A 13,912-nucleotide genomic window follows, 5' to 3' on the forward strand; every position below is an offset into this window, starting at 1 on the left:
TGTCATTATATTTAAGTATTGTTACGTTGCAAATTTAAAGACACTCCTACCCTACAATTCATAGGGACAAATTACTTGTTTTCACAGAAACTGCTTAGAGATCTTTAGAATACCCACCAGGTTTCAGCCTTACTAGGACTAACCCAATCCAACTATACACAGGACTTCCAACACTTCGTTCTAGGGGCCAGGAAATTTTCAATAATCAGAGACTCTCTGATACACAGGGCTAGATGGAAAACCTTTGGCAAATGGAGGTAGCACAAAGCAGCAATCATAGCAGCTCTTCAAAATATCAACCCCCCCCCCCACCTCACACTGCTTCTTTTGTATAAGAGCAAGGGAATGAAAAAGTATTGTGGCTGTCTCCTTCGCATGGCATCACCAGGGAAGAAGGGAATGACCGTCTATGTTGGGAGTATCAACAGAATCCGAATTCTGACTTTCCCCAAGAAGACTGCTGAGGCAAACAGAATGACAGAGCTCTCCCTATCCCAGTACCCTTATGCAAAGGGGAAAGGCCATCCAGAAGCTGGCCTTGAACTAGCTGGGGTACAATCATAAATCTTAGTCTTGTAACACACACTAAGTTCGAGATCTACAGAACTGACAATGTATAAACTCCAATACTTGCAGTCAATGAAGGTTATGGGCAAAGAGTGACAGGTATTGAGGAAATGCATAAGCTGCTCCGTAAAAGAGCAATCTATTAAGGGCTTATATTTTGGACGGTTTGGGAAACACAGGGGGAAGCGATTACTGCTCCTTTAAAGGAACAATGCAGGAAAAAGAAAGGCAATTTAAGCCTGGAGGTAGCTGATACAGAATGCCAGCTGAACTAGAGGAACCTATGGAAGCCCCTGGGATTGCTAGAGAGATGGAAGAAGAGTTTCAGTTAGGTAATTAGAGCTTCAATAGAAGAATAAATACTCCACAGGCCATCCACAGGTTCTTCTCACCTCTGGCCACTTCTTCTCTCCAGCAGTGACAGCTGCTTGTGAAAGCGAAGGGAAAGGTCTCTCTCATTCAACTCATTAGTTAGTAATCCTCACTGGTAATACAACAAGGAGCACAATACCAGGAGGAGCTGCCAGCCCTTCCCTCCACTGCTCCGAGGCAAAATGCAGGGCTAGAGCTCTCGTAGGCGCTCACCCTAGGAACAGCGATGCAGTCATGGAGCCAAAGGCCATGAATACACTTTTGAAAGAGAAAAGACACATCCCAGGGCAGGTGAGGCAATATTCAGGTCACTTGCTTTCTGTATTATTCTCTTGCTCCCCCCTCTTCATGTCCCAGAGGGAAAGAGACTGCTGTTTGTAGCCAGGGTCCTGAAGCAGGAGGTAGCACCTTGCTAGGGAATGACCCTAAAGGAGCAGGAGGAAGAGAGCAATGACAGTGATCCGCTCAGGCGTCACTATTTCAGCTTTTTTCTGTGACGGTAAGATCAGTTACCAATGGAAGGCATGTTGGTTATCAATGTCGTGATCTGAGACTACTTCTCTCCTTTGCCCTGCAATGATGAAACAGCCAAAGTACCATGAAGATATTTGCACCTCCCAGAGGGCCTGTTTTAGAAGGATTACTGAAGTAATTGTGACTTGGATTCCCTAGACAAATGCTGCAGAAGTTCTGCTGCACGGTGAGCCGCCTAGGCATTGGTCCTGACCACTGACATGACTTTCTGAAAAGATACGTTCTGCGCAGCTCCGCTCTCATGTCATCTCTCAACCTCAGGTAGGTTCCACAGAAGAAAGAAGGTGACAATGTTCTGGATTTCAGTCAGCATCCCTTAGCAGGTAGGAAAGCTGAAAGAAAGACAGCCGCACAGCTTATTCTTTGTTCTGTAGCTGGGGCCATTGGTGTCAGCTAAGATTTGCACTGGAATACCATGTACTTCAGTATTGGTTAATAAAGCTGTGACCTCCAAATTTAGCACTCCACTAAGACTTTTTCTCACACTGCTCTCTGCCCACAACAATCAGCTGGAGAGAAAGGGAAAAGGGGAAGATTTAGGTTAGTCTCTATGCAGGGAGACAACTAAAGCCAGCTCACTTCTCAGAGGAAGAAAAAAAAAAAAAAAAAAAAGTTTAGTTCCTTTTGTGACCAAGGCTATATACAAATCTTTATTACCATACCTTGCTTTTTAGATTATTAATAATCTACCTGATGGTCTACTTCTCATAAATCATTCCTGAAAAGACTTAACCAGCAAACATACGCATTTATTTCAGGCGCCTTAACGGAAATACCTAGATGCGTTTTTCTTCCTCAAGGATTTTCCACAGCTACAGACGCGGGATAAAGTCCAGAGGGACATTAAGAATTGACCTTTTACAGTGAGTAAAGGAAGTTTTGATCATCTTATAGGCACCCACTCATCTCTAAACAGTCAACTTTCTTTAAAAATCTGTTCTCTATTGCTTCACTTCTAATACTGATCTGCACATTTACAGTTTCCCTCAACAGCGTTTGCCAGAGTTCTTTAGCTGATATTTAGGCCACATGTTCCCAAAACAGAAGGAACTGATCGAAGCCATTTACCATGGAAATTTTCTGTATCTTCATTGCTATGTGACTTCGTGTGTCACATGAGTGTTTACATAAACTCAATCACATTTTAGGTAACCGTACACGTGTAATATAGACACTCCGACAAATCAAACTGTTACAAGATTACTAAAATTACAGATTGACTTTCATGGTACTGTTGTGTTTACTTACAGCTGTAGTTACAAGTATAAAGTTTCGACTCATTCAGACATTCTTCTGTAAACTAAGGTTTGTCTAAAACTTCTCCGTGATTGGAAGGAGTCTGCCAAAACAATTATTTTTTTGTGACACTCGTTAATAATCCTTTTGATTTTAGTGCCCAGTCAGCCATGTTGGAGCAGAAGAGAAAAGCCCTGTCCTTTTATGGACTTATGTTTCTGTGGACATTCACATTTGTATGTTCTCATTCAAAACTAGTATACCAGCCATAGCTCACCCTCTCAAAAACCACAGACAATGACAGAAACATTTTCTCTGTGTAAAAACTATGTAGCAAAAAGTAAGAAGAAATGCCTAGACAAGAAAACATGCCTTAAGAGAAAGTTCTATGTTCCAGACTACACCCTTGCCAACTCCTGATGGACCATGACTTTCTGAATGTCCCTAGGCACAAAACCAAAACCAAACGCACCAAGACGCACGCACATCCAAACCTGTACTCTATGTAAATATGAACTAAGATGAAAAATTATTTTCTTCAAATAGCTAATTCTTCAGTAATGGTGAAAGTAGGTATCTACACAGTGACAGCAGAACTAGGCAAACAGCGTGCACTGATAGGCATTTTTAATGAAATTTGATTTTTTTAATTGAAATTTGATTTTTTTAAGTGTATTAAGCTGCATATCACTTGTTTTAATTTGGTTCAGAAAACTCATTTATTATTGCAAGTATGAAGTGTGTAATACTCCTCCCTCGAGAATGTATTTTTATACACTATGATGCATTTAATATTTACCTTTGCTACTTTATTTCAATTGGTGTAAAGCCAACACCTCCTTTTTCCCCCAGATTCTGATTCAAACACAGTATTTCCTATAACATTGGCAAGATAAGTGTAGCAAGTAAAGTAAACTTTATTTTCAAGACTAAAAATATTGTCTCTAGTGTCACTGTTATATTTCAACATCAAGTATTCTGCCTTTCTAAATACTCAACTTTTTTTTTGGTTGAAAAAAGGCACTTACCATTTTCTTAGTATGTGGTACAATGTTGGAATGCACTATTATGATACCTTACTTCACTGTAGATAGCTGAATTTTAAAGAGAGACCAGAAAAATCACTAGGCAATCTATACTCACAAAAAGCTTTGGAAGAACCTGTTGTTTACATTTAATAGGACTTTCTGTATTTTACTCCTTTTGCTTGTGTTTACACATAAGTCCTATGCTACTATGTAACAATGGCTTCAGAACAGAATTTGTATAGTTTCCACTGACACGCATTCATCCACACCTCTTTAAACTTACATTTTCCACAGTACAGTTACACGTAGCACTGTACAGAGCCATTCAAAAGCACAACAAAACCAACACTCCTAACTTCATTAGTTTAGGAAAAGTGACTTTCCTAAACATTCTCAATTTTCTCCCCTAAAAAAAAAAAAGATTCAAAAAAACTATGTATTTTTGTGTTCAGAGTTAAGGGAACAGATATAAAACTTCACAGGAGGCATCGAGATTCTTACATAGCTAGCCACAGAAGTACACACATGGATGCAGGCTCTGTCTGCTCTTGTACATAGCACACCGATGTAAAAAGATGACTCGCAATGTTAAGGTGCTACGCTAAAATTTGGCAGACCTGGACTCATATCCGTACTAAAAGCTTCTCTGGGTCTCTCAGGCTGCTGCTCAAAAAATTTACACTAGCTGGTATCACCATGCCCACAAAAGCCCTACATGACCAAGGATAAGCAAGAGAAGACTGTTTTGCTCCTATCACTTCTACTGCTTCCCCTAAACGGTGCATCAGCGTAAAACTCTGTGTGCTTGCTTAGTGTGCCTACTCTGCACACACAGCTACGGTACAGGTCCAGTACCGAGCCTCAGTTGCTGCCTCTCCACATACTTCACATGGTACCTTCCACAAGGATTTGTATAGAAGTTATTTCCATACTTTTAAAGTGTTCCATTGATATGTTCATTAATGATTTTGATAGGCTCGCATACTCCTCTGAATGATCACTGGTGCTTTCCTTGCCTGTGGAGGCTAAAAAACAACAGATAAATCTGGAGAATTGACACCAACTGAAAGCTTTAAATGCTCCTACTAAAGACACAAAGGCAGCTACGGTGTGCCCCAAACTAATATGAATATCCTTCAAGAGCAGCTACTCATGTATTTTATAGAATTTTAACATATGTTTGTAGTTCTGAAGGATTACAGTTAGTGTTTTGGCTAAATGTACACATTTATATACCACAGAAGTCCCTTAAGAACAAAACCAGAATGAAGACTCTATTACCCAGAAACAAAAAGGGTGATGCCTTGTTCTTACTTTCCCCAGACTACTTGACTGGCAAAAAAAAAAACAAAACCCAACAACAAAAAATAAACAACAAAGCAAACACACACCAAAACGAACACAAAACAAAACAAAATCCCCAAACCCCAAAGCCAAGCCCCCCTACCTCAGTGCAATTCTGCTTTCCATTCATCAGACAATAAAACCTATCCTCTACAAAACCTCTTCCTGAGTTACAGGAGCGTGATTTAAGATCAGTTGTTTCCTAAACTATTACCCCAGACCATGTCTGAATACTGCCACTGGGGTAAGGCAGTATATGCATCACATATCCATTCGCAATCTGCTCAGCTAAACATAAGTTTATAATTCAATGTTGTGCAGCTTGTTGCTAAAAATCTTATAATTACACCCCTATTTGGATGACTACTAGGTTATTAATGTTCAGCAATAAAAATGAAAGTAGACAATTTATTACTATTTGGCACTGAATGTCAATCAATTCAACCAAAAAGAATCTACTTCAAAAAATAATAAAAAATGAATAATATTAAGCTTAGCATGCTTCCTGCTTATCCAAAAAGTCTCTCTGATAATATTGAGTTAGTCAGCAAGGTGAATTTAAAACAATGTATTTGAACTTCAACTTCATTATGAGATCCCAATGCAGACCAATAATTGTGAGACAAAATTCAGCTAACAGAGAATGCCCCAAAGTATCTTTTAAATCCATATGTGGATTAGGTGAGACTGTATTGCAGGAAACATCTTACATGTAGCTATAGCCGCTCAGCTAAGTGACTCCGAATAAGGATCAGAACAAGGGGCTCTTTGAGGCTACAGGGGTGACCAGGACACAGATTTGGTCCGGTCTGTGGCTGGAACAGCCTGATGCAGCCAGAGCCATTTCATACTCTGCCTCCTGCATAACCTAAAAGTACACTGTACAGGAGCTGTCTTATGCACTAAGGAATTAGAAAGGTGAGTCACTATCAGTTGGTATGAAGGCTCTGGGATGCGACACCTCAGGTCAGAAAGTATGGGCCAGTTCTGCACATGTTTAGTATCAGCCAAACTATCTGTTCTATTGTAGCACAGTAAGTAGTATATAAAACTATTCTTCGTGATAAAGATCTTATGAAATTATAAGTAAAGTATAGTTAAAAAGAAACAAAAAGCCTGGAAAAAACGTGCCACTTCCATTAAATACTAACCTTCTGAAAACGCAAGTCAGGACTAGTCAGACATCTCTTATCAATTAGTTTAGTAGAAATGAATTAAATTTATATTCTGAGGTTGTATTTCCTGCTATGGATCCAGGGTGGGGGAGGGCAGACTTTTTAGAACTACCCATTTATATAAAAGAATATTATTATTTAAAGGATCGGTCCAATAATTTTTTGGTCTTATTTTTAAGCACGGACTTCGGCGGTGCTGCTCCTATGTGCGCCTTTTGCCAAAAACGTTAAGGATTGAGGGATTAAATTCACAGTAAACTGCAAACAAACACAAAACAGCTTTTCAAATATCGGTATATTGACTTGAGTGGTCTAGCAGCGGCTTGAGCTTTGTCTCCATCTAATTCGACCTTCAGTTTAGTTTGACCTCTCAGACAAGAAAGTCTAGACATTGACCTTGATTGAACTGAACAAACATTTTCCCTTTTCTATGTTGCTCTAAATAATTTTAAGCACAAGATCACCAATACGGCTTACACCATTACTTACTCTAACAGTAATACTGTTCACAAGAAATTTTCTTTGACTGCAGAAACAAAAACAACAGTATTGGACAGGAAAATGACAAAGCCATGGCCATAATATATCACAAGTTGATATATATATTTTGCTGTTTTTCCCAGAAATAAAAATGTTCTTTAAAAAGGCGAAAAAATTTAACTAGTAGTCCCCTCAAACCAATGCTCCTACCACTGTTAATCTCCGTGAACTGACAAGAGAAAGTGTCTTCTCTATTTTCTCACACAGCTCTTTGACTTTTAGTACGAAATATTAAAAATGAAAATACAGTTCCATTTAATTAGAGGGAAACATCACTAGTGATGTTCATGTGTTCATCTTCCCCAAGCTACATAAACAGTTGAAACCTAATGACACAGAAACACGATTATTTTATTTTCATTATCCACATGAAAAATAAGCACATGGAAAATTTAGAGATTATTGTTTTCATATAAGCACTCTCTTAGTAGGAAGTGTTTAAAAATAAGTAGAATAAACATTCAAACAGATTATCTGGATCAAAACTTTTTTTTTTTTTTTTTAAAATATGCTGAACGTGTGTTAACAATTGGAAAAAAATACTTCCATGAGTTCTTAGACGTTTCCAGGACACTAAGAAACCACAGCTAAAAAAGTTTTCCTCTTGAAATGAATTAAAGCTCAGACCTCACAGCTGGCTTTTTGAATACCACACAACATGTATCAGTGCAATATATGAATAGTTTTTATTTATTACTCAGCAACTAGAAACCTCAGCATATGGGCCAAGCTAAATTAATCGTCAGCCTGGTTACCGATTTGTCAATGCACAGGAAAATGATGCCCAAATACATTGTTTGTATATATTTTAAACCTTGACAAATCAAGAAATCCCACCTATCCTTAGGTTGTCAGCCCCTTGTAAAAAATCCACTTCACCTAGCACTTACATAAGCCCCTTAGAAAAATACCCATCATCGTCCTACACGGTAGAGATTCACCAGTTTCTCCCATCAGTATAATTTGAACAATAATACTGATGTCCTGAAGAAAGAATCGCCTCTCTCTAAATTCTTCTGAAGTTTGAAGAAAAACTTTGAGACTGTACAACCAAGGTTAACTATTAAACTTGCATAAAGTAACCGTATTAACAGGTGATATTACTTTTGCATTAACTTTGCACTTAACAAAGACAGACTACTTTTTAAAGACATCAGATTTTAAACAGCATTCTGTAAAGTGCTCTGTAAGGATATTAGATAACTACACATACTTATTGACAGCCTGCATTCCGTATTGTTTCAGCCAAGCTTCATTTTCTTAAATTGTTACAATGCTACTACTTCCAGACTTCTTCACAATGTATACATTTTTGATTTCTTTGATCTTATATAATCTTTTAACTATAGAATTAAGTATTATAAACAAAGTCTCCTTTAATTCTGTGTCCCTGCATTTCAATTCTGTTACAACACCTGTTTTCTCCATCTAATACAAGGTTTGGTAAATTCAAACAAGTACAAGCCAAATACTATATATATATATAAAAATATATATAAATATTTACCTACACACATACACACACACAGAGAAAATACGTGCCAGTACATTTTGAGCCTTTTAAAAGGACAGAACAATTAAGTATGGAAGTAAAAAAAAAAAAAAAAAAAGGCATAAAAAGCATATATTAAGACATCAGCAGTATTAAATAATCTGAAATTGCTACAGCTAAATGTTTACACTAGCATTTACAAGCACCCTAACAAGAAGTGTTGAAAAAGGAGTCTGGTTCAGAGATAAAGAGTCAGGAGCTCAATTCACAGCCATTAAGCCACCTTATTTAAATTTCAGTTTGGGAGTATGCAAGAAACAAAACAGTATCTTGTCAAACTGCCGCTCCGTGTAAGGTCTAACAGGGTCTTGGTCTGGTGTTAGCATACGTTGGTACAATGTCTCAGCAACGTATGCAATACATGCCAGCAATCTCTTCCTCCACAGATATGAATTTATTATTAAGTGCAATTTCGAAACAGCTCAATCGCAGGGCTATACATCAAACACCAAAGCACTTCTATGTTTATTATCTTTGCAAACAACATAATATTATTGTCCCTTACTGCTTCCTGCAAATCTGCAGCAATGATGCAAAGCAGCATTTTTTTTTTTTTTTAATTCCCTTTCGGAATACAAATGCCTGCCTTCTCTTATTTCTGCCTATTCCTAACCAAGACGCACTGTGGACAATAGTTTCTGAATCAGCGATACCTTTCCACACTGTTGGCAAACACTGAAAAAAAAAAATGTACTTCAATCCCAGAAGAATAAGGAAAAAGAAAAGAAAAAAAAAAAAATTAAGCAGCTTGAAGAACAACGGCAACATTAAGACACAGTGAAAATAAAAGAAATACCAGCAATGAAGGATGAGAATTAATGGGCAGAAAAGCAGCAGCAGCACTTATTGCAGTGGCATAGAGAATCCTCTTTCCCTGGAACTCATGCAACTAATGACCTCTCCAACTGCTGAATTAAACGGCTCCAGGAAACAAAACCCTCACTGCCTGGTTTTCAGACACATATCAGAAGTTGTCAACTCCGCTAAGGCAATTACGGTAAGGCGGGGTGGGGGAAGGCAGAAGGGAAGGGAGCGACAGAGACAGAAACGCTGCGGCTTTGGGCGCTGTTGCCGAGTGAGAAGCGGTAAGGAGAGCCCTGAGCACGTAGGCAAGTAAGAAGTGAAGAACATTTACCAGCAGCAGCAGCAGCAGCAGCAGGTTGAGCAGCCCGAGTGCCTCACACCGTCTCTGGGAGATAACTTAGCACCGGTGCGGATTCCTTCACTGACGAGGGACACCCCTTCCCTTCCCTTCCTTCCCTTGCTCTCCTCTCCTCTCCTCTCCTCTCCTTTCCTCTCCCTTCCCGTCCCGTCCCTCCCCCGAGGAGCGGAGCCGCGGGAACAGCAGCAGCAGCAGCCTCCCACCGCCCCCGGGGAGGGGAGGGGAGCGGCGCGGCGGGGCCGCGGCGGCGGGAGGCGGGAAGGCTGAGGGAGGCTGAGGGAGGCTGAGGGAGGGAGGGAGCGCGCGCGGGCCCGGCCGCCGCTCGCGCCAGCCGCGCTCTGGCTGCAGCCCCGCCGGCCCCCGGCTGCACGCGCCGCGGCCGGGGCCGCCAGCCAATCCCCGCGCTCGGCACCCGGCCGCGCGCGCGCAGCGCCCCCGCGCGCGCAGGGCCCCCGCGCGCCGCCGGGGCCGGGCGGCGGCCGCGAGGGCTACGCGCGGGGGCGGCGGCGGCCCCGCCGTCAGGCCGCGAGCCGGGAGCCGCGCGCCCCGCCGCGCCGCCCGGGCGCCCCCGACCGTTACTGCGCATCGCGGCCAGCCCCGGCACGGCGCTGCCGCAGAGGCGCGGGAGCGGGGCAGGCGCCTCGCCGCCGCCGGGCTGACGGCCCCGGGGCCGCGGGGGTGCTGCCGGCGGGCGAAGCCGGCGTCGGGACGCCCGTCCCGTCGCCCCGGCGAGGGGACGAGGACCGGGAGGGGAAGGACCGAGGCCGCCCCCGCAGCGGGGGGCCGCGGCCCCTGCCGGCCCTTTCCCGCCGGGGCCCTGAGGCGGCGGCGCTGAGGGAAGGGCGGGCGCGGGCGCGCCTGGCCCCTCGGCCGCCCCCCGCGGCTCCAGCCGCGCCCCCCCGCCCTCAGCCCGCGGGGGCCGCCGCTGCGGGCAGGCCCGGCCCCGAGGCGCGGGAACAGCAGCAGCGACAACGACAGCATCTCGTCAAGAGAAAAACTGTCAAAAATTGCTTCCATCTTTTTGCCACAAGTTGGAAACGTTTGAGCAAACTGTTCTGCACTCTTCAGAAAGGGATTCCTTGAGCCATAATCTTCCCCTTGGCAATGAACCGGCCGTGGGCGAGCCTCAGACCTCGTGTCCTACAGAACATTTCTTCCGAATACTGTGCAGAATCCTTACCTTCTCTGTACAGTATAATTAAATGTTGACTATTATTTAACCTTGCATTTTCCCCTCCCTCTTTGCTACACATTTGTGAAAGCACCCGTGGCACCAAAAAAAGGAGCACTAAAGCGAAGCAGATGAGGGAACGAGAGAATGGTGAACTGCTAGACAGAAGCTGCTGTCAACCCTTAAAACTTTGTACAGATTCTTGGCAAGGCCAGGAGGAAAGTAGCAAATTAACCAGCACATACAGGAACAGCAATGAAAAGGAGCCTTTAGACATGGGTAATGCACAGCAGCAGGGCTAACAGTGCTGCTAAAACATAACAATCTTCATGTCTATATTCCATAAAATAGAAAAGCGGTGTGGAAACATGAAGTAAACTGGAGCACACTGGTTTACCTGTAGCTGGGAAAAGCGTACTGTAAATGTCTGATTAGAGAGAAACTACAGCAGAGTTAATTTTCCAACTGCAACTGTAGTTTTGTAACTGTCAACAAAGAGCAGGAGCTTTAAGGGGCAATCCAGAAATCAGCAGGGAAGTATCTCTCAGCTTTTCAAGGTTAATTGAGAAGAGGGGAGAGCTGAGCATACTAGTAGAGCTTGGTAAATCACAGACAATGCTGTAGCTTGAGGACTGCATCTATTCACAGGGGTGCAGAAGATCCACGTAGCCCCAGCTTCTCCCTGGCCTCATCTTTGTCTGTGGCATTGCACAGATTTCGAGATGTGTCCTTGTCTCAAATGCTGTGGTCTAAGTTTTAATGTAATGTGCAGGGTGATGTCTCGATTCTGCAGAGAGGCTTCTGCAGAGATACTGCGATAGTCATTTTACTGGAAATAATCTCTCTGCTTGAAAATAAACTAGATTGCAAAAATGAATGTTAGAGATGTATTAAAAAGATTGTTGCAGTTAAGCAGTGAGTTGTCCCTATCAGGAAGAAAGACTGAGAATTGCCTTCAGATGGAAAACAAATCTTGTCAAATTACCCTCTGCTGCAACGCAAGTTTCAGTGAAAAAGGTAATGGAATGTCTGTAATAGCGGTCCATAAAGCACCTGACTTGATCCTTACAATGATTAAACATAAATTAGCAAAAAAGCCAAAATACGCTTAGCCCATACAATCTGAAGATATTTGTAAATCTTCACCTCATTGAAGTATTTCTAGTAGTGATATACAGAGTATTATAAAGCTACTTAATATACCGGTGATTTGAGAGGGAACAAAGAAATGGCTGATTAAATGCCATGCAACAAAGATTTGTTGATGGTCAATTATGATGGATACGGGTTAATGGCACAGACCAAGCTGGACGCCTTGGTACGGTGGCCTCATTTGTTCAGCAGAAATGCTGAAGTCAAGGTCAGGTATCTAGTGAAGAAGACCGCGGGTTCCATTTCATGTTGGGGGCTTGTTTTCTGGAAGGCAGATTACAGTAAACAGCACTGGTTTGTCCTGGTGCATAAGCGAATATATGCTCCCACTGTTCCGGGTTCATAAAGATGACAGCTGTGAGTGGATGGGTAGCAGAGAGAGTACCAAAGCAAAAATAAACAGAAGTTACATGTCCAGGCGTTATTAGCAAGACCAACGTGGGAACACTGGCTTTGTGTCCACACTTAGGATAAATGGTAACTATATAAAAATTAGAATATCTGAGAGGCAATTAAGGTATGTTTTAGAAGGATAACCATGTCTTCTCCCCAAAGTGAGAGCCCTAAATAGAAGACAGGGAGCCATGCTCTCTCTTCCCCTTGTTCTCTATTTAAATTGATCTTGGATTCTTTTAGATGTGGTGATACAGCTTCGACGGAAGAGAGGTTTGTTCCCATCCCTTTAATCTGGTGGCAAGGCTGTTCTCCTGGGAATGGGAGACGTGAGACTGAATATGCATGAGGCTGAGGAGAATAAACCAGATACCTCATTTCTTGGGTTACAACTCTCTAACTACTGGATTAGTTCGTGAACGGTGACCACAGGCTACTCCTCCTCTAGCACGTTTTAAATCCTTTAGCTCTGTTTAGTTCTTTAGGGGAAAGAACGTAAGGGCCTACCTACCTTCAAGAGCCAAGTTCCGAGCAATGAATCCCAAGTGAAGATAAGGGTATTTCTTCAGACTTCAGTGAAGTGCCTGAGGAACGGGACTGCAGATGTATCACTCTCCTGTCCCTTCTGGCTGTATTAGTTACTGCTCCATGCCTGAGGTGCTTAAAAGGTGGGCCTGTGACACACGGCCTAGAACCTGCATTATTAGCTTCCATCCCTAATATCTTTGGAGTCTCCCTCGCTATCACCTTGTCACTTACAGAACCTGCGGACACAAGAACATCTTGTCCGCTTTCAGAAGGGCCGTGGCTCGCTTTCTCACACTTCTTTGAAAAATTGACCTTCAGTGTGATTTGAAAGGAAAGGAACAAGGAGACAACAAAAAAGATCTGCAGTTTACTGGAGATAAATGTTGGATGCTTGTCCCCTTGCCTTTTAAGCACGTGTTTGAATTTTCTAACCTGGAACTGCTGATTTTTCAATGTGTCTCTATGTATCATTATTCCTCTATTAGTATGTAGCTGCTCCACCACACACATTGCTATAGCGTGATCAAAACAGGCATAATTAAAGACAGTTTCTGGAAGCTGATGCTATGTAAATGCATTGTACAATGAAGGTGAAATTTTAATACTGCAACTAATTGATGACTGGAACATTTTACCTATGGAATGTGAATTCTGTGCTGCTTGGAGTCTTTAAATAGAACTGAAAATCTTTCTGAAAGGGATGTTGCATCTCAAATGTAAGTTATGGGACTGATGGAGTGGTTACTTGGGTGAAGTTCAGGTGAAGTTCACTGGCTGGCATTACACCAGAGGTCACACCAGATGATAAGCATAGTTTTTTCCCACCCTGTAAGCTATAAATCGTGATATGCAATGATCCACCATAACAACATAGGAGTCAACTCTTCAGAATACAGAGAGAGCTTATCTTACTGAACAATGCCTCTCAAATGCTTTAACACATTGTAAAGAGGATTATTTTAATTAATTGGTACAATTTCCCACATTTATTATATATACTGGAATATCATTAGTTGCACCTGATTTAGATGTCCTATTTTCATTCTTAATCCTATGCCTGCAATTGCATAGTAAGAAATACATCCTCCGAACAGTAGTCTGAATTATAAAAAAAATTAAAAAAATTAAATACAAAATACACATGGGAGTATCTGTTCC

General features: G+C 42.1%; 1 protein-coding gene across 2 annotated transcripts in view; it reads right to left on the reverse strand.

The window, feature by feature from the left end:
• The window catches only part of TENM2 (teneurin transmembrane protein 2), a 1,190,981-nt gene that overhangs the window by 680,502 nt on the left and 496,567 nt on the right, over positions 1-13,912 (reverse strand). The window contains exon 1 of one of the 2 annotated variants that reach the window (XM_087760049.1): positions 9,484-9,642. The exons of the other annotated variant lie outside the window; for it this stretch is intronic. The gene's annotated coding sequence lies outside the window, so the exon portion shown is untranslated. Of the gene's footprint in view, positions 1-9,483; positions 9,643-13,912 lie in introns of those variants that run through there. 2 annotated transcript variants of the gene reach the window in all.

The sequence above is a fragment of the Nipponia nippon genome, unplaced genomic scaffold (genome assembly GCF_047370975.1).
Source record: "Nipponia nippon isolate SJK-2023a ecotype South Korea unplaced genomic scaffold, ASM4737097v1 scaffold_21, whole genome shotgun sequence".
Lineage (NCBI taxonomy): Eukaryota > Metazoa > Chordata > Aves > Pelecaniformes > Threskiornithidae > Nipponia > Nipponia nippon.